This window comes from Carcharodon carcharias, chromosome 20 (genome assembly GCF_017639515.1).
Source record: "Carcharodon carcharias isolate sCarCar2 chromosome 20, sCarCar2.pri, whole genome shotgun sequence".
In the NCBI taxonomy this organism is placed as follows: Eukaryota; Metazoa; Chordata; class Chondrichthyes; order Lamniformes; family Lamnidae; genus Carcharodon; species Carcharodon carcharias.
In genome coordinates, this window is record NC_054486.1 from 99,545,988 (window position 1) to 99,567,536 (window position 21,549).

Here is a 21,549-nt window from a genome sequence, read left to right on the forward strand (position 1 = left end):
TTTAGGTATGCCTGGTATGCCCTCCTGCACTCTTCATTGAACCAGGGGGGGTTGATCCCCTGGCTTGATGGTAATGGTAGAGCGGGGAATATGCCAGGCCATGAAGTTACAGATTGTGGTTGAGTACAATCCTGCTGCTGCTGATGGCGTCTCATGGATGCCCAGTCTTGTGCTGCTAGATCTGTTCAAAATCTATCCCATTTAACACAGTGGTAGCACTACACAACACGATGAAGGGATTCCTCAATGTGAAGATGGGACTTTGTCTCCACAGTGACCGTGTGGTGATCACTCCTATCCATACTGTTGTGGACAGATGCATCCGTGGCAGGCAGGTTGGTGAGGATGAGGTCAAGTATGTTTTTCCTTCTTGTTGGTTCCCTTACAACCTGCCGCAGACCCAGTCTAGCAGCTATGTCCTTAGGGACCCAGCCAGCTCAGTCAGCAGTGGTGCTACCGAGCCACTCTTGGTGATGGACATTGGAGTCCCCCACCCAGAGTACATTCTGCACCCTTACCACCCTCAATGCTTCCTCCAAGTGGTGTTCAACACTGATTCATCAGCTGAGGTGGGGAGGGGGGTGGGGGGGGGTGTGCAGGTGTGGTATATGGTAATCAGCAGGAGGTTTCCTCGCCCAAGATTGAGCTGAGGATCTGGGAGTGTGGAGCAAAGTACCAGAGAAATCCTAGGCTTCTAAGAGAAAAGCAGCCAGACTGTAGCAGTGACATGAACAGCAGCAAGCTGTAGTTAGTAGAAATAGGAGAAGTCAAGGAGTGGTAGAGGAGCGAGAGTGACTGAATGCCTAGGGTGAAGAATTAATGGTGAAGTATTCTCTGGGAAAGAAACTTTTTGAATCTTTTGTTTGCTTTGGTTCCTTTTGTGTTTTTGTGGAGGATGCTGCTTGTTGATTGTTTTCAATGCATATCAAATCTGAATTAATCAGGATATAGCGTTAAGTTTTAAATTGCCTTTTTGTTAATATAAAATTAATATTCATGAGAAACCTTTGATAAGAAACAATAACACATAGACAATTAATTTCCACATCCTTCTGTGTCAATGCAAAATTTTCATATATATATATAGGTAGATAATAGAGATAACAGGGTATAAGGATCTTGACTTGTAACATTACACCCTGAACTCAGTATCGACTCTTCCACCACCAGCAACTGTGGCTGTAATACAGATCTACAGCTTGCATTGCAGTAATTGGTCAAAGGTACCTTGACTGCAACCAGTTCCCTGGCCCATCCAATCTCCTCTCCCCTCTCCTCCCCTCATCACTGAGACACCACAGAGACGCACAAGAACAGCAACATCATGGGAATACAATTACCTCCATATTCTTCACCGTGTCATACTCCTTTCTGACTGCAACATATAATGCCATTGCTTTATTTTGGTGGGTTAAACTCCCATGATTCCTACCTAACGCTATCTCACAAATGTCACCACTGCAAGGACTGCACGAGGAAAAGGCTAATTACCACCTTCTCAGGGTAATTAGGGATGGGTTATAGCTGTAGCCTTGTTAGTATTACCCACGTCATGAGAACACACAAAAATAACCACGTTTTACTTAAGTGCTAATGGATCTGATACAAAAATGGTAAAAGGTAAAAATATTTGTGACATAAATTGTCCATCCTCTGGCTCTGATCTCTTGTGCAATTCCCCTTTCCCACCATTGATGGCCATACCTTCAACTGCCAAGGTTCCACTCTCTAGAATTTCCCCCTAAACCTCTTCATCTCTCTACCCTCCAGCTACTTTAATCAAGCTTTGAGTTAACCTGCCACCTCATACTCTCTGGCTCACTCACTCTCTGCCTTACTCGCTCTCTGCCTCATTGTCTGTCTGCCTCATTGTCTCTGCCTCACTCTCTCTCTGCCTCACTCTCTTTCTCTCTCTGCCTCACTCTCTCTCTTTCTGCCTCTCTCTCCCTCTCTCTTTGCCTCACTCTCTCTCTGTCTCATTGTCTCTCTGCCTCACTCTCTCTCTCTCTCTCTCTTTCTCCATCTGCCTCACTCTCTCTCTGCCTCACTCACTCTCTCTCTGCCTCACTCACTCTCTCCCTGCCTCACTCCCTCTCTCTCTGCCTCACTCCCTCTCTCTGCCTCACTCCCTCTCTTTCTGCCTCACTCCCTCCCTTTCTGCCTCACTCTCTCTCTCTCTGCCTCACTCTCTCTCTCTCTGCCTCAATCTCTCTCTCTCTCTGCCTTATTTTCTCTCTGCCTCATTCTCTCTCTCTCTCTGCCTCTCTCTCTCTCTGCCTCAGTCTCTGTCTGCCTCACTCACTCTCTCTCTCTGCCTCACTCCCTCTCTCTCTGCCTCACTCTCACTCACTCTCTCTCCCTCTCTCTCTGCCTCTCTCTCTCTGCCTCACTCACTCTCTCTCTCTGCCTCACTCACTCTCTCTCTGCCTCACTCTCTCTCTGCCTCACTCTCTCTCTCTGCCTCATTCCCTCTCTCTCTGCCTCACTCTCACTCACTCTCTCTGCCTCACTCCCCCTCTCTCTGCCTCACTCTCTCTCTGCATCCCTCTCTCTCTATCTGCCTCACTCTCTCTCTGCCTCACTCTCAGCTTCACTCTCCCCCTGCCTCGCTCCCCCGCCTCATTCTCTCTCTGCCTCATTCTCACTCACTTTCTCTCTGCCTCACTCTCTCTGCTTCACTCTCCCCCTGCCTCGCTCCCCCGCCTCATTCTCTCTCTGCCTCACTCTCTCTCTGCCTCACTCTCTCTGCTTCACTCTCCCTCTGCCTTTCTCCCCCTCTGCCTCATGCTCTCTCTCTGCCTCACTCTCACTCACTGTCTCTCTCCCTCTCTCTCTGCCTCACTGTCTTTCTGCCTCTCTCTCTCACTGCCTCACTCTCTCTCTCTGCCTCACTCTCTCTCCCTCTCTCTGCCTCATTCTCTCTCTGCCTCATTCTTTCTGTCTCTGCCTCATTGTCTCTCTCTGCCTCTCTCTCCCTCTGTCTCTGCCTCACTCTCTCTCTCTGCCTCACTCTCCCTCTCTCTGCCTCACTCTCACCCACTCTCTCTCTACTTCTCCCTATCTGCGTCACTCTCTCTCTTTCTCAGTCTCACTCTCTGCCTCACACTCACTCTCTCTCTTTCTCTCTCTGCCTCACTCTCTCTCCCTCTCCCTGGCCTGGACAGCATCTTCAAGAGTCTGTAAAGCACCCTGGGATGTTTCTCCATATTAAAAATTATATATTTATGAGAACCTAATTTCACTCAGTAAGGTTGATTGGTGTCAGCAATAGTGTTCGCGGTGGTGGGTACACCATTTCCAAGAGCTGGCATGAAGCCTCACTGTGTGTTTTATTTTCAATGGGTGCTATAATACTAATGCACACTGAGCAGCTGGTCACAGCAGACTTGCCATAATATTGTCGTGCTCCTCTGCCATGTATGGATTGAGCACATGCCTGCCTGGATTAACTACAGTGCTGTCGAGTGCACAAGTCCCCTGGTGCATCTTGTGCTGAGTGGAACAAGTACAAATCTGGCAATAACTTTGATAAGGCTCTTTTTTTTTCAATAGAAGAAACTCCCCTCTTGTTATCTGAAACAGTACGATAGCTTCAGTATCTGGTGTGGAGCTGATTGGTGCTGCATTTGAGCTCTGCAGCTCCACTGGGCAGGTTTGACTGGTTTTTGCTGGGTTATTGCCGGGTGTCAATGAACATGACTTTTGCCGCTTCCTCGTTGAGCCACGGCAGACTCTGGATAGATGTGCTTCTGTCACTTTTGGCTCGTGTTGGATCATTGGATTGACTGATTCTTGCTGAGCTGTGGGATTCTCTGTGGCCCTGCTTGACTAACTCTTGGCTAAGCCGGGTCCCAGGCTGCTCTGCTCTACAGGCAAGCAGCAATGGGATGAGGCTGTGTCTGTAAGTAAGGTGGTTTTATTAAGATAACATTAATTTGCAGAATGTTTATCACTGTTTTGCTCCTGATTTAACGAACAAAAATATCTGGTTTCATTTCTTACTTTACTGATTGGTCCATCATTCCCATCCAAGTTATTAAAGCAGTACCAGGCATACAACAAGATGCACAGATTCATTTAAGATCATTACTGCCCAGCTTTGCTCCTGAGATTTTAATTTCCAAGCCTTGATAATATTTGTGATTTTATTTCTTTAACTGTATATGGATGTGGCACCATTGCGTCCGCTTGGATCAGTCAGTAGCTTCTTGCCTCTGGTTAGGCGTTGGGGAGGATCTGAACTCAATCTATGCTGACACTCGAGTATGGTTACGAAGGAGTACTATATTGCTGTCTGTTCGAATGAGAATCGTATCTGCCTTTTTGAGGCTGACCTCTCGAAGATTCAGAGGAAAGCAGGAGATTCCCCCGGCCAACATTCCTCCTTCAACAGAAAAAATAACAGACTAACTGGTCACCTACCCAATTATTATTGAGAAGTTACTGTTACAGAATGGTCACTATGTTCTCACTGCACCTGTTAATCATGTGAAGCACTTTCAGACGACAAGGGATATGGAGATAGCGTGGGGAAGTGGCGTTAAGGTAGATGATCTGATTGAATGGCAAGGCAGGCTTGATGGGCCAAATGGCCTACTCCTACCTTATGTTCCTGTTGTATAAATAGCAATCTTTCTGTTGTTTTAATATGCACAATTTACAGGGATAGAAGGAAGAGAGGGAGGGTATTTTCCCACTTCCTTTTCTCCTCCTTTCTGTTGAATCATGTACAATAATGCATTATTGCAAATTATTAGTAGAAACGCACATGTTTGCATCTGAGTTAAGGAATACTCCAGTTTGTATGCTTTATATATATATTTTTTTTTAAAAAAATGCAGAACATTATCAGCTGATTTTCAAAGTACTTTTTCTCTCTTTTCAAAGTTTGATTTCCTGTGTATGGCTAATACGATCTTATCTACCAGACTCTAAGTTATCTCGCTCAAAATTGCTTTCTCTCACCTTCCAAGTGTTTGCAATGGTCTATCATGTCTCCAAAGCAATTGTATGCACTATTAGGTAGAATTTTGAACACAATATAGTGCCAAATAGACAACAAATGTGCTAAACACCATAAACCCCTTCAAATCTATTTTGTAATTAGTATTTGAAAATTTTGTGGATCCATTTTAATAAATAAACTGTTTAACGTATTTCCTGGAGCATCCCTTTCCTCTATTGCATACATATCGATGGCAAGTGTCTCATGCTGACATCAATGTTTTAGCATGGACTGGGCCGCTCAGCATACCCGAATTCTTTTGCTAATGTTAGTGATCCTGGCCCTGCTGTCCATAGGCAAGAATTCTCTTGAAAACAGGAATTCTCACCTGGACAATGAACAGCTAGAATAGTACCCCATCAGCAGCAGGATTAAGGGATGAATTTTGAGGGGAAAAGGAAGCATTGGGGTAGAGAGGGGATAAATAACCAATAGCAAAGAGAAGCAGTTGACTGATTTATAATGAAGGAGAAAGAGAAAAGGATGTCAACGAAGGATGCATGTAGTTTTTTGAAAGCCTTGTCTGTAAAGCTTTGTAAGGGAACAAATTGATAACTGTGAAGAATAGTAGGAGGGGATAGAATGGATCCACTGTGGTGTTCAATAGTTCAATTGTTCTGTGTCTGATTAAGTGATTCTGTTTGCTATTGATGCTCACTGTCTTAGATTGGTTGAGCCCTGATGTGGACTCAGGAAAAAGTAAACAGAGCTATAGGAAGAGCTCAAAAACCCAAGCTGAAGCATGGAGCAGACATTTTAAAGCACTGTAAATAAAACCTATTACACACATAGGGCAGAATTTTTACCTCGGCAGGTGTGTGCGATCGGCAGGCCCAGGAGCGGCCAGGGAACAGACCGTCAACCGCGATCACCCCCCCGACCGTGATTTCACACTGGCTGGACAATTGATGGGCATAGGAGGAGCGTGGAATGAGAGCTCCCTGAAGGCAGAGAGGGAGTTGAAGAATTCAAAAGCAATGAATAAAAGTTTTAAAATGCAGAAAAAAGTCCATGCATCAGAATCAGTCACCTGAAAATATAAATGGTGAAAATTCTGTCCAACTGTTTTTATTTTCTTTAAGTTACTAACGGAAACCTCATCTTATCCTTGGATGAGGTTTCATCAAAAAGGCAAAATCTGCCTGGCAGATTCGCCCATCCGCCAACCGTAAGGTTGGACCGGCCTTGAAAAATCCGACTGAATTGGAACTTTAATGGGCTTAATTGCCCTCTTAATTATCGGGTGACGCACTTCCAACTTTGGCAACTGAAATATCGCGCGAGCGCCGGATGATGTCGGGACGCTGGCCCGATGTCATCAGGCGCTGTTTTACACTCGAGCAGGTCAGGTGCACGACCATACGCCGAGCTAAAAATCCTGCTTGTAGTAACCAGTGTCATCTCCGCATTGCTCTGAGATACAAAATATACAGCAGCCACCCTGTCAGACTCGCAAATGGGAAGTGCCCTATCCAGTCCAGGAATTTCGGGTCCATAGTGACTAAGGGAATCACCATCTTTGTTATTTGTCAGCAAGATTATAAAATACAATCTTAGAAAATCTTGTGAATTTTTTTATAATAGGTAATGTAGAAGTACCTCATTACTGCACAATTGCTGCTCTGTTTTTGACTCCTTGGATGCAGGATGGGAATTTGTGATCAATGACGTGTTACGCTAAAAAATCTAGATCTAATCATGGGTTTTGTGGAACAGCAGTCACGTGTAATGTTGCGTATGAAGGTTGAAGACAAAGCTTTTGAAAACCACACACATTTCTACTTTTTGCAATAGGAAATAATCTTTCCTATCTTTGGAGAAATGTACAAAAGTATTGTCCACTGGTCCTCGCTGTCACAGGTCACAAATGGGCACTTGGCTGAGAGCTGGGGGTCTCCTGGAACTGCACACTTGCAAAAAACCTTAAAGAGAAGAGAACAAGAAAGAAAAAGGGAAAATGATCAGCTCTCAAATCTTTGTATCACGGACCATTTAATCCATTTGTTCAGAATTCAATCTAAACACAAATAACTAGAAAGCGCTATGAGTGAAAGCATGTATTTTACATAAAACTAATTGGATTTCTGAGATGTGTTGATGACTTTAGGTCAAGTCTAGGAGTAGATTGATGGTATTAACTGTGATGTTTATTTAAAAAAAACACTGGATAATTGGAGAGCAGTTTATGCTTGGATGGGAATTTTGAGTTTATCTTGTTATGTCGGGATTAGAAATTCTATTCTAGAGATACGGCTGGGGTGTGAATAAATGGAATGGGATTCCGTTCTTTGGGAATCTGCATGGGAATGAAATCCTATACCATAATGGCAAATAGGAGTTAGTATTTTTATTGAATGGGAATGATAGGAAAATATTATGGTCTGCTAAGATTGTGTAAAATAGGAATCTGTAATTGATTCATTGGAATTCTGAATAGAGCTACTTAATGAAGTTGATTTTCCCACACTGGAATTCAATGTGGCATTAATGAAAGACAAGTCCAGTCCTTCTGCACAGTGCTAGTGAATGGAATAGATTAAGCCCATTGCAACTCGGCACAGTGCTGGTGAGTGGAATTGATTTGACTTGTTGGAATTCTGCACCACGCCAGTGAATGAAATTGGTTTGACCGGCTGGATATTTTTTTTACAGTGCTAATGAATTACCTTGAGGGTGCACATGGAATTAAATGGGAAGTGGCTTTAGTTGATTAATATTATGCATACTTCTGATGCACAATATCATCGCCCTTCCAATTGTCGTACGTCTTATTTTCTTTCCATTGCATTAATCGATGTGAAATTATAGCCAGTAGGATAGGTCAATGTGCAGCAATGTGCATTAAACTACAGGGAACGTGTATTGGCAATATTGGCACATTTTGTACTAGTCACATGGCCCCATGCTCAGATGTTTACATTCCCAGCAGGTCTGTGAAAACCCCATGTACCACTTTCAATTATTTGAACATTTTGTAAGGCCTTTCATTCTCAGCAGGCTGCATATAATCAAACAGAAACTAACAGGCAACCATTTCACTTTGCAGGAAACAAAACTATTTGCATATTTACGTATACAAGCTGAGCACTAAAATTGGCTCATTAATGAACACTTCAGAGCTTCAGACCTTGGATTGCAGTAGAGCATCTCTCCCTCTCTCTCCCTCCCTCTCACTCTCTCCTCTCTCCTTCCCTCTCTCTTCCTCCCTCTCTGCCACCACCTCCTGAAATAAAATGAGGCCACAATTCTTCTATTTATTTTTCTCCAGAATTCCTTCTAATGTATTCTATCCTGGTATCCTATAATATTAAGGTTTATTTTTCTTAACTCATCTGATATTTAAAAGTTGAATCTGGCCGTCCATGTGCATGTAAAGGGACGCTCGTCATTGTGATGAAGTGTGTACCAAGCCTCGCACTGCTTACTGAGAGGGGGCAGCCAGAAGATTAGTGCACTGTCATGTCACAGTGAGATCAGAGCACTAGATCACAATGATGTGGATGAATATGATTCGCACCATCCTCTGCTCAGAAACAAATTAAAACAGGTCTCTCAATTTTTAGTAAAAATGTAAAAATCATTTAGAATTATGACAAATCAAAATGCAGCTTTGTGGTAACGATGTAAATAAGGAAGAGGTGATCTTTAGGGAAAGCAGTGCAAAGATGGCAAGGACTTGGCTTTAGATTTTTGATCATGTTTATCTTCTGAATCAAAAGTGAAGGGACACTGCGTGCTATCTGCCAACTTGGAAGTGAAATTAGCCCTGGGCAAAAACTCAAAATGGGTGATAGCAATTTTTCTTAATATATTCATTAATAGGTTGCAGGTATCGTCAGCAAGCCCAGCGTTTATTACCCATCCCTAGTTGTTCTTGAGAAAGTGGTGGTGAATTGCCTTCTTGAACCTCTGTATTGCATGTGGTGAAGTTACTCCCATGGTGCTGTTAGGTGGGGAGTTCCAACGTTTTGACCCAGCAATGATGAAAGAGCCTATGCCTAAGTCAGGAAGGTAAAGATTGTAGGATTTTGAGAGGTCTTGGTCAGTTGCTGCAGTGCATTTTGTAAATGGTACACACTGGTGGCAGCGAATGTTTCAGGTGGTGATTGGGGTGCCGATCCAGCAAGCTGCTTTGTCCTGGATGTTTTTGATCTTACCAAGTGTTGTAGCCGCACTTATCCATGCAAATGGAGAATATTCTATCATGCTCCTGACTTGTGCCTTGTAGATGGTGCAAAGAGTTAGGGGAGTCAGAAGGTGAGTCATGCCAGTGTCTGTCTTGCTCATGTAGCCATGGTATTTATCTAGCTGGTCCAATTAAATTTATGGTCAACAGTAACCACCCAGGTTGTTGATAATGGGGTTTTGATGATGGTAATGCCTTTGAATGTCAATGTTTAGAATCTCTGTTATTGGAGTTGGTCAATGCCTGAAACTTTTTCCAATTTTATTACCACCCTATCTTCTTTTCCAACACATCAATGTTATAGGGCTGAAAAATCTGACCAATGCTCCCAGCTCATGCCTCTTTTTGTTTATTGGTTCTTGTATCCTCCATAGCATTGTTCATAGTAAGTCACATGACATGCTGTTTTATAACGGCAGGGATGTGCAGAGTAAAGGGTTGACGCCACTGATAGCTACTGAGCATGTCCGTAAGGAGCTATGTCACAGTGATGTCGCTCACTGAGAAGAGATGAGTGCGAAGCATCTCAGAGAGTGGCTCCAGCTCTGTCTTGGTCTTATTTAACCTTTGTAAATAGTTAGATTGTGAATGTGTTTTTGAACAAAAGACCATTGCCTCCAGCAAGATCTCTTCAGAGTAAGGAGCTAATGAATCCCACGATAAACAGGGCCCGCTCGCCGATGCGTAAAATGACACGCGGTGACGTTGGGCATGTGTCCCGATGTCTCCACGCATCATTTAGACTGTCAGTTCAGTGGGCGCGCAGCCAACTCCACCACATGCCTGTCAAAGGCCTGTTAAGGCCAGTAAGAAAGTAATTAAGTTGTTAAGAATGCTGCCCAACCTTAACCTTAAGAGCCCAGGCTGCCTTCACATTTTTCATGAAACCTCATCCACGGGTGGGATAAGGTTTCATGAAAGGTTTATTAGTTAAAGAAAAAATTTTGAAAAAATTAATGGACATGTCCCAGCTGATGTGACAGTTTCACATGAGGGGACATGTCATAATCTTTTTTTAAATTTTCTTCAATGTTTCATAAGTGAAAGTAATCTCCCTGTGACACCTCCGTGCCTCGGGGAGATTCCGGCGCTCTTTCGCACACAAGCACGAAAGAGCACATTCCCCGACTCAGGGAATTCCAATCCCCCCCCCCCCGCCCACCTCCCAACCCTGCCCGCACAGGGAGCGCTCAGCGCTTCCGAGTGTGCTTCACGCTGGGCAGGCCTTAATTGGCCAGCCCACGTAAAATGGCGGCGTGGCCCCGATTGGGGGCACTGATCGGGTTCGCACCCACCCCTGTACACCTCCCCCACCCCCCCAGATGGGGGGGGACATTTCTGCCCGTAGTGTGTAAAACCGAAAGTGTACCAAGGCAGCATCCAGGGAATCATCCTGAAAAGGAAACAACCACCATTTTCCAATATCCCTGATTTTTCAATGTGGCAGGAAGAGGGTCCATGGGCAGGGAGAATGCCCTGGCTGATTTACACAGTGTCATGTGTGTGACAAGTTGGGCCATTTCAATATGGTCTTGTTTAACCTTTGTAAATAGTTGGCAGGTAAATAAATGTTTTTGAATAAAAGATCATTGCCTCTAGCAAGATCTCCCCTGGAGTAAGAAACTAACGAATCCCAAGGAAAACCCCACAATAACAGAAGGTGTTGCTCCTTGTATCTTCTGCTAAGATGTTCCTGTGCTGAAGTGGCTTTTCCTTTAAGACCATGAAACCTAATTGTTATATGTCAAGACTACGTGAAATAACTCAGTTTAATTACTGTTTAATGAGACATTTGCAAACCTTCCAACCGATCCCCATAACAATGTCCCTCAATTCGTCAGTTCCTCAAGTATCTATCCAATTCCTCATTAAATTTACCTCATATTGCTGCCGCACACCTTCTGTGTATGTAGTTAAATAATGTCTACGTACTAAGCTTGAGCTCATGTCTCCAGGTCACAGAGTTTGCAGATTAGAAGGTGGCAGCAAATTTCTGACCAGCACAAAATGACAGCCTTGCTTTCACTCCCTCCTATATTTCCTCTGGCCCCTAAATTACCCCTGACACCACCACCTCTCAAGCACTTCTTGCCTTCTGTGAATCTGTCCTCCACCAGCTCGCACCTCCACACCACTCCTCCCCTCTCCCTGCCTGACGCCAATCATCCTACCATCGGGAGAAAAGCTCTCTACCCCCTTGGTCCGACTCTATGTGAACCATTGTTAAACTCTTCCACCTCTTCAAAAAATCCTCCTCAAGACTACTTTTCTTGGTCACCCTTTCTAATCTATTTCTCCTGGATTGGTGTCCATTTTCATGACACTCGTTTGTGAATCATCTTGGGACAAGCTGTTGTGGAGGATATTAATGTGAGATATGATCCTTTCAGAAAGTTGAAGTACATTGAGCTCTAGCACGTACTGTTTGGTCAAATACATCACAATATTAGGCACTAACATCAAAAGATCATTACTCTGTCTCAGGAAGTCACAGCACAGTGAGCACTACAAATTTAAACCTGAGTATCTTCAGATTAGCCTCCAAAAAAAACAAAAATAAGTGACTATGGTGCTAACATTTTCATTCCTATTTGCAGGTGCATTCAGGCTCTCAGGAATGAAAAAAAAGATTCTAGGAACCCCATTGAAGTTCAGCAATCTAAACCCACTGCTGTTCAGAAATGTGAGAATCTGAAGTGAGATGGCAAAAATAGTGGTATTTGAATGGTTGAAATAAGTATGAACAGAATGGGGTTTCCCAACTCTATAATTTGTAATACAAAGGAAACCCAGCATTTACCAGAGAGGAGCAAACAGACCCTCTTTATGTTATGGTGAGGTGAATAGAATGTGTGTGTCTCACAACAGGACTTGAGCGCAAAAATCAAGGCTGACATTCCAGCGCATTACTGAAGGAGTGCCACACTGTCAGGTGTGCCGCCTTTTGCATGAGACGTTAAACCCTGTCTCCCCTCTTCAGTGGATGTAAAAGATCTCATGACGCTATTTCGAAGAATGCCAGGAGAATTATCTCCAGTGCCCTGGCCAATCTATGTCCCGCAATCAAAATCCCAAAAACTGATTATGTGTTTGTGACCACATCGCTGTTTGTGGGAGCTTGCTGTGTGCAAATTGGCTGCTGCATTTCCTACATTTCAACAGTGACTGCACTTCAAAAGAAAAGTGCTTTTGGACATCCTGAGGTTGTGAAAGACACTATTTAAACGTAAGTCTTTCTTCCTCCTCCTTTATATTACAATGACTTGAAAAACCCATGTGTATATTATGACCTTGTAGAAATTATGGTTTTGAAATTCAACAGGGGTTCCATTGCTGGCCCAGTTCTTCACTAATGGTTAACTGTTTCTTGTTTTCCTTTTAAGAGGCTAAACCTCCATCCATCAAGGCAAATGGAGGCAAGGTGGTGAAGCCAGGGACTCCTAGATGGGCTCAATCTGGACCCACCATAGCTTTAAAGGACCTGGAACCAATTGAGTGAGGTAAAATGACTTTTAGAAGGGATTAATGGGCCCCTCTCTGGTGTTCCATTCAAGTAAGAGACTTGAGTGCTCAAAGAAAATGATTTCACATTATAATTTTTGGAAGAATTATAAAAATCAATTTTTATGCGATGCAGAAATTGCTGGCAAGACCAGCATTTATTGGCCCATTTCTAAATGTTCTTGACAGGGTGGTGGTGAGCCACTGCTTTGTAACACTGCAGTGAAGATACTCCACCATGCTGTTAAGAAGGGAGTTCTGGGATTTTGACCCAACAACAATGAAGGAACAGCAATATTTTCAGATGGTGTGAGACTTGGAGAGTAATTTGGAGGTTCCCATGTGCCTGCTGCCCTTACCCTAGGCTGTAGAGGTCAAGGTTGTCGAGGCAGCCTTAGCGAGCAGCTACATTGCATCATGTAGGTGGCACACACTGGAGCTACATTGTGCCTGCAGCGGAGGGAGTGAATTTTGAAGGTGGTGGATGGGATGCCAATCAAGCTGACCTCTTGGCAAGAGGCACTTGATATGGGAAGTTTATAAACTGTCCTATTTGCCTAAACTTGTCATGCTGTGATTATGTCCTTGCTGTATAGAAGGGGTTTAAGCACCTCAGTTTTGTATCTCCTCAGTCCATATTTCAGAGAAATTCCTTGTATGTCTCAACCAACTGTATTTCTGTGCTTCTTAAATCGCCCCTATGCTTTTATATCTTTTCATAAATTCAAAATAAAGTAATATATAAAAATAGAAATAACGTATGCCTTTACAATGAAGACTGAATAATCTTTGTGCGCCCATGTCCAACTATTCCCCCAAGCTCTAAAGCCACTTCACCTCACCAACACTTTGGTGTTGATGGCCAGTGCATGGTTAACGCAGGAGGTTAGCAGGTTTTATCATAAAATTTCAGTGAAGAAATATATTGTTCATGCCACTTTGGAGGAAATTTGTCCAAAATGGTAAAAATTTGCCATCTCATTATATTCAGGACTTTGGATTCCTGAATGGGTTAAACCTGATTAATATTCTCCAGGTGTGCCACTTTACTTGGTGCTGCTGAGTACGATCAATAGAAATGAAATAATATAGCAGCTAAAGTTACATCAATCATCTGAGTCACCTTTACGATTTCCTATGCAAGAAAGCATCTCTATTCGTGGTATGGATTTACCTTTCACATAATGGATTAATCTCCAGCTTTGTCAAGCATATCACTACAGATTTCTTTATTTATGATGAAGCCTTAGACTCAATTTCTCAGCCTTTTCTTGGTAATTCGGCACCCTTCCAGCTAGCAGGGCCCCTGTTTGAGCTGTGCCCTCCCTTCCAACTGGCCTTGATCAAAATATCCACTTCACAAGAAGGACCCAAAATATTAACCTTTTTCTTCAATGGGTGATGGAAGCCTTAATGTTACCATACTTTTTTTAAAAAAAAATTCTCATGGACTCTCCTCAGCAACTTTGGAGAGAGGCCCATGATGGTGCCTTAAGAACTAATGGTATTAGCAACCTCATTCCATCAGCTAATTAATAAACATCAAGAAGAAAAAGTTCAAAGTGTTTGTGTGTTTGTACAGATGCATATAGATGCTTCAAAATTTCAATCAGATCTACATTGCATTGATCCATGACAATAAGCTCAAGAGGGGTCACTGGTGTCAGTGCCAAGAAAAGGGGCAGGAGTTAACTACAGAGGCAGGAAATGGGCTGTTTCCAGGTCCCAAACCCACCCATGGTAGGTGAGGGTGCAACAGTCATCAGCCCTGAGTTATGTGGGGGCACTCCCTTAATTGGCATGGAGATGGGTTAGCGACCAAGAGGGCAGGAACAGAGGTGGTACCGTTGATTTGCGGACCTGATCTAAATAGACCACAACAGCCATTACTGTGGCTGCTCTAACTGCTTAGAAGAAATTATATTGTGAGGAATTTGGAAGAGGCCTGGTCACCTTCCTTGTCCCACGATTGTGTTTGGCAGGCTTTCCCCCTCGTCTTATACCCCTGCAATGCCAGGAAGGTGACGGCCTTGTGCAATGTCAGTGTGCTTACTGCCCACGCTTCCTGCCACCTGCCCTCAGCCTGTTTCCCAAGACTCAGGGGCTCCCTTTGTGTTGTTCCCTTTTTCATGAGGTCCTGCTACTTCCCTGGGACCTGTGACTGGCTCCCTGCTATGTACCAGCTTCCATTCAGCTCGTCTGCCCTCAAACAGTGTGTGCAGCCTCTGTGCCCTGTGAAAATCTCAACATACCCCTTAATGAGCTCTCAAGCAGCTCTTTAACAATGTCACTTGGCTTTGGTGAAACTTGCCAGCACTGTGACCGGTGTCAGGAAACCGGCATGCTAGCTGGCACTGGTATTTTAGTCCCCTGCCCGCCTGCACTCCCATCCCCAGAGTGATGCAAAAACTTCCACCCAAGGCCTTTTGGCCTGTTAAACTAATCCATCCAAACAACCTGGCACAAGATCTTTGTTGGAGCAGGTCAACTGCAAGTGTTGGGAGTCCATGGTAAATGAGGAGAATGTCTCCTGGGGCTTTATTTGGACCATCCAAGCCTTTGACTACACCCTAGCTGAGAATACAAGCAGGCTACTCACGCTGGTAGGCCTTTATCCACATTGGCCTTTAAGGAGTGCAAGTGACTCTGATTTTAATTAATATTAAAGTGTGTGTCCTGTAACCACATCCCCACAGTTGGTATGACAGTTATGGAAGATTGCAAGCCCAACACATCAGGAACTTGCATGAAAGGAAATAAGAGCTCGTATTTCTAAAACGTCTTTAACAACTTTAGGCTGTTCACGGTACTTTGCAGATGCTGAAATAATTTTGAAGCGTAATCACTGTAGGAGATGCAGCAGCCAATTTGCAAACAGCATGATCCCACTAAACAGCAATGAAATAAATGACCCAATCATTCGTTTTGTTTTAGGTGTTTGTAGGAGGATGAAGTTTGTGCCAGAGAGACTTCCCTGCTCTTCAACTCAAATCATTTATGCCCACCAGAGAGGGCAGCCTACTTGTCAGGTTAACATCCAATCCAAAAAACGGCAACACTTTGCTCTGGAGTGAGGCTTGAACCCACGACCCTCAGACTCAAGATGGCTACTGCTGAGCCACAGCTAGCACACAACCAAGGAAAGGCCTTCAGACTTTTATGGGCCTGGAATTTCATCATCAGGCGGGCAACGGGAGTGGAGAAAATTCCCGGCTTTGCACGCCTGCCTCAGGAGGAAGTGCCCACAAGGATGGGATCTTCATTGCTGCTGTGGGGTGGCGGGGGGGGGAGGAGCGGGCTGCGGTCTGGCCAGTTGACTCAGGAAAGAGTTCGGGGGTAGCCACAAGCTGTTAGGAGGCGGGCTGTTTAAAAGGCCCGCCCTGGTGCTCTAGGCCTCGCCCCTCGTACCTCCTCACCACCCCCCTGCCCACACACACACACACACACACACACACTCCCCATGCCCCATCCATGGCCTCTCATGCCCTCTGAGCCAGGCTATGTCCCCCACCCAACCCCATGGCCCCTCAAGAAAAGTGTTTAAAATTAATCAGAAGATACGTTATACCTGTTAAAAAAATGTCCACATTGTGGGGGAAGAATGCCATTGGACATTCTAAAATAGATGGCCAGTTGGTGCCAAGAGCAAGGGGTAGCATTGGGGGCAGAAATGGCATTTGCTGCCAACAGGCTTAAACATCAGGACGGGATGGAAGCCATTCTACAAAATCTGGAACTGTACATGCGCTGAGATGTAATGGCATGCTCCGAAATTCCTATTTTATCTGTTTCAATGCGTCTTGAGTCATACAGGCTGTGCAGCCTTATATGTGTCACCCTTCATCTATTAGAGACATTATCTGTGTGCTTCTTACTTTGGAAGGTTTTGTTATTTGGATCAGAAAACACTTGTGTGACAACGAACAGAATAATTCAAGTTCAGTAGTCTCGAGGTCATGGCCCTGGATTAGTGACTCAGAATTCATGAATTCAAATCCTGCCATGGTCAGATAGTTTTGCTAATGAGCTGTAGTCAGCATGTTTTGTAGTGATGTTGCCTGTGACTGCTGGTGCTGAAGCATTAGCTTTGACTCCTCTCGCACATAAGGAGTAACTACTGTGACATGATTATTGCTTCAGGTTTATCAATAAATAATCTGCAGTTGATTACAGACACTGCTTATTTTAAATCAGATGGATTTCATTCTTGTATGGGGTGTCTTCTCCCTCGTAAAGTCGGCCAACCCTAGCGAATTGAGGCAAATCAAGCAACCAGAGTGTAAACGTGAAGAGACAAACAGCTCTTCACATTTAGCAATGCTGCCTTTGGGTCACTGGTAAAATTGATCTCTTTGGCCTGGATGTTCGCTGCAGGTCGGGTGCCAGATTTTTAAAAAAGGGCTGCCCGGGCATCAGACTTTCAGCCAGGGTGGGGGGGGGGGTGGTGTTTGGAGGGGGTGAGGGGGTTGGTTGGGGGAGGGTGGGGGAGGGGGTTGGTTGGGGGAGGGTGGGGGAGGGGGTTGGGTGGGGCAGGGTGGGGGAGGGAATTGCAGCAGGCTATATTTGAAATAGAGACGGGTGACCCCGGATGTTGCGAGGAGAGTGCCAGGGATTGAGGTGGTCTGGGAGGATGGCCTACTTTGGGGCCCCAGCACTATGTCCAAAAAACAAACCAAAAAAAGCCCTCACCCCCTCAAATCCACCCCCCCCCAATACACAATCCTCATGCCAACCCATCCTACCTCATGCCTCTGTACCCACCCAATTGTCCCTCACCCTCCATGCCAACCTATGCCCTTCTGCCCACCATCAAGGCCCTTTATCGCTCCAATGCCAACTTAGTACCAACTCATGCCAACCCTTGCCCCCACCCACCACCCTTTTCTCTTGGACTTACCATGCCAACTCATCCTCGGGAGACCTCAGGGCCCAGGCAGAGATTAAATAGGCGTCTAAGTGTCTATTGCAGACTTGATATTGAAAAAACAATCATTCATAAAAACCCATTTACTACACTTACACTCCTTCAGCTACATAAGTCTGATAACAAATATATTTCAAATGCATAATCACTTTTAAAACAAGCATTGGGATTCATAGTCCCACTTCAGAGAGTCTATAATCACTTGTAACTGTCGTCAAACTGAGAAATAGCAGGCACCCTACAGTGATAATGGATGATTATGGAGTCAGTCCTGCAGTAATGGAAGCCCTCAAGTTATGTCAACAAATAGTGAAAGAACAAGCCATGTTTTTTTTTCAAACCCCAGTCATTTTCTCAAAGATTTAAAGGGCAGGACTTTTAAATGTCTTAACAGTTGGACAGCCGCCTTTGACAGGTGCTTTTAACAGTTCCTCTTGACACTTTGATAGGTTTGCTTGACAGGTCCTCAACAGTTTTGATAGTTGATTTTGACAGGTCTGTTGACAGTTCCAATGAGCTTGACAGTTAACGAGCTTATGCACTTTTTATGCACATTCACACCTAATTTTAATAATTCCAAAGGACACCTTACCTCACTCCAAAGAGCAGCTGACCTCTTCACGAGGGTGTCTCAGGACCAGATTCAAATGGGTACCTTACCTGTCCAAAGGGTTACCCTGGCTATACAAAGAAATGCACAAAGTTCAGACCTGCTCTTAACAGGTCTACTCTGTACACTTTAGGTTTCACACTACTGGGATACAAAAATCTGACTTCAGTGGAGGCATTATTTAAGTAGCCATCTGCCTCTGTGAACCACACATGCATGAACTGCCCCCACGAAAATGGGCAGTGCTGTGTTTGGGGGTGGGATTTAATGATATTTGGGCACTTCAGCCATTTTGAACATGACAGAGAGACTCTCCATCATGGTGAAAATCAAGGCCTTTCATTTTCAGGATGATGTGGGATATAAGATGTTAAATTACGAGGACAGGTTGTGTAAGCAAGGCTTATATCTCATAAGTACAGAATGTTAAGCAGTGTTCAAAATAATTACAGGTTCTGATGCATCAGATAAAAAGAAAGTATTTCCCCTGCGGAAGAGTCCAGAAGGGGACATAGCCTTAAAATTGGATCAAAGCCAGTCAGGGGTGATGCCAACAAACATTTCTTCATGTAAAGGGTAGCAGAAATTTCTCCCTCAAAAGACTGTTGAGGCTGTGATTCAATTGGAAAATTTCAAAACCGAGACTGTTAATTGGTGGGTAAGGGTATTAAGGGTTGTGAAACCAAGGTGGGTAAATGGAGTTAAGATGCAGATTAGCCATGTTAATGTTGAAACAGGCTTGAGGATCTAAATGGCCTACTCCTGTCCCTGTGTTTAAACTTATTATCATTAGTGAATGCCTTGATACCCCAGCTGGCTGCCAGTGTGTAACATCAATGCTGAATGGGGGTGAGATTTCCAGTGGACCAATGTTTTTACCACTATGGTTTCCTGGGTCTTGGGTGCTTTTATTTTTAAACTGAGTCAGGATCAGGGAGAGATGTTTGCAGTGTCAGTGTGTTTGTAGAAATGGATGTAGTTTGGCTCAAAATTTCAATCTGATCTACAGTACATGGCAGCAGTGCCCATAGGGGTCAATGTTGTCAATGTCATCCATGAGGTTCCATGAAGCAGGAAAAGGCCGTGTGACATATTAAACCCATCTTTCTGAGCAATCTGATGCAAGGACCTTGGTGGAGTCTTAGATAACAGAGGAGGAGAATGTCTCCTGTCACTTTTTTTGGTTCTTCCTGATCTGCCTGACTACACCCCAGCTGAGAATGAGTAGGCAACTCACCCTCTCAGTCTTTAACTCACGTTGCACTTAAATTGGCTTTCAAGGAGTGCAAGAGACTCTGATTTTACTCCCTGTTCAATGGATCCTTTTACCCACCTCCAATATTCTTCCTCCACCTGGACTCCTCCCTCTGGATTCTTACCTTCTCTTGATCTTTTCATTGAGAACTGTCGGCGTGACATTAGTCGTCTCAATTTCTCTGCTCCTCTCGCCCACTCTAACCTGTCTCTCTCTGAACTTGCTGCACTCTGCTCTCTCAGGTCCAACCCTGACTTTGTCATCAAACCCGCTGACAAGGGTGGTGCTGTTGCTGTCTGGCGCACTGTTCTCTACCTCGCAGAGGCTGAGCGTCAACTCGCAGACACTTCCTCATACCTTCCCCTGGACCATGACCCCACCACTGAACATCAAGCCATTGTTTCCAGGACTGTTACTGACCTCATCTCCTCTAGAGATCTTCCTTCCACAGCTTCCAACCTGATAGTCTCCCAAACTCGGACGGCCCACTTCTACCTCCTACCCAAAATCCACAAACAGGACTGTCCCGGTAGACCGATCGTATCAGCCTGTTCCTGCCCCACGGAACTCATTTCTTGCTATCTTGACTCCATTCTCTCTCCCCTTGTCCAGTCCCTTCCCACCTACATCAGCGATTCCTCTCACACCCTACATCATTTCAACAATTTCCAGTTCCCTGGCCCCAACCGCCTCCTCTTCACCATGGATGTTCAATCCCTCTACACCTCCATCCCCCACCAGGATGGTCTGGTGACTCTCCGCTTCTTCCTCGAACAGAGGCCCGAACAAGCCCCATCCACCACTACTCTCCTCCATCTGGCTGAACTTGTTCTCACACTGAACAATTTCTCCTTAAACTCCTCTCACTTCCTCCAAATAAAAGGTGTGGCTATGGGTACTCGCATGGGCCCCAGCTATGGCTGTCTCTTTATGGGGTATGTGGAACATTCCTTGTTCCAGTCCTACTCCGGCCCCCTCCCACGACTCTTTCTCCGGTACATTGATGATTGCTTTGGTGCTGCTTCATGCTCTCGTCTAGACCTGGAAAAATGTATTAATTTTGCTTCCAATTTCCACCCCTCCATCATTTTCACATGGTCCATTCCTTGACCTTTCTGTCTCAATTTCTGGTGATAGACTGTCCACCAATATCCATTACAATTCTACCGGCTCCCACAGCTGCCTCGACTACAGCTCCTCACACCCCGCTTACTGTAAGGACTCCATCCCATTCTCTCAGGTCCTTCATCTCCGTTACTTCTATTCTGATGATGCCACTTTCAAAAACAGTTCCTCTGACATGTCCTCCTTCTTCCTTAATCAAGGTTTTCCACCCATGGTGGTTGACAGGACCCCCAACCGTGTCCGGCCCATCTCCCGCGCATCCGCCCTCACACCTTCTTCTTCCTCCCAGAAACATGATAGGGTCCCCCTTGTCCTCACTTATCACCCCACCAGCCTCCGCATTCAAAGGATCATCTTCCGCCATTTCTGCCAACTCCAGCATGATGACACCACCAAACCCATCTTCCCTTCACCTCCCCTGGCATTCCGCAGGGATCATTCCCTCCGTGACACCCTGGTCCACTCCTCCATCACCCCTACACCTCAACCCCTCCCACGGCACCTTCCCATACAATTGCAGAAGATGCAACACCTGCCCCTTCACTTCCCCTCTCGTCACCGTCCAAGGGCCCAAACACTCATTTCAAGTGAAGCAGCATTTCACTTGCACTTCCCTCAATTTAGTCTACTGCATTCATTGCTCCCAATGCAGTTTCCTCTACATTGGAGAGACCTAACGCAGACTGGGTGACCACTTTGCAGAACACCTACGGTCTGTCCGCAAGCATTACCCAGACCTCCCTGTCGCTTGCCATTTCAACACTCCACCCTGCTCTCATACCCACATGTCCATCCTTGGCTTGCTGCAATGTTCCAGTGAAGCTCAATGCAAACTGGAGTAACAGCACCTCATCTTCCGACTCTGCACTTTACAGCCTTCTGGACTGAATATTGAGTTCAACAATTTTAGATCACGATCTCTCTCCTCCGTCCCCACCCCCTT

General features: G+C 44.9%; 1 protein-coding gene across 3 annotated transcripts in view; it reads left to right on the plus strand.

Moving 5' to 3' along the window:
• Positions 1 to 21,549, plus strand: part of syndig1l (synapse differentiation inducing 1-like) — a 131,387-nt gene that overhangs the window by 30,662 nt on the left and 79,176 nt on the right. Inside the window, exons 2-4 of one of the 3 annotated variants that reach the window (XM_041214763.1) lie at positions 11,789 to 11,874; positions 12,575 to 12,691; positions 15,627 to 15,721. The exons of 1 other annotated variant lie outside the window; for it this stretch is intronic. The gene's annotated coding sequence lies outside the window, so the exon portion shown is untranslated. The remainder of the gene's footprint in view (positions 1 to 11,788; positions 11,875 to 12,574; positions 12,692 to 15,626; positions 15,722 to 21,549) is intronic. One more of the 3 variants, XM_041214764.1, reaches the window with a different exon arrangement.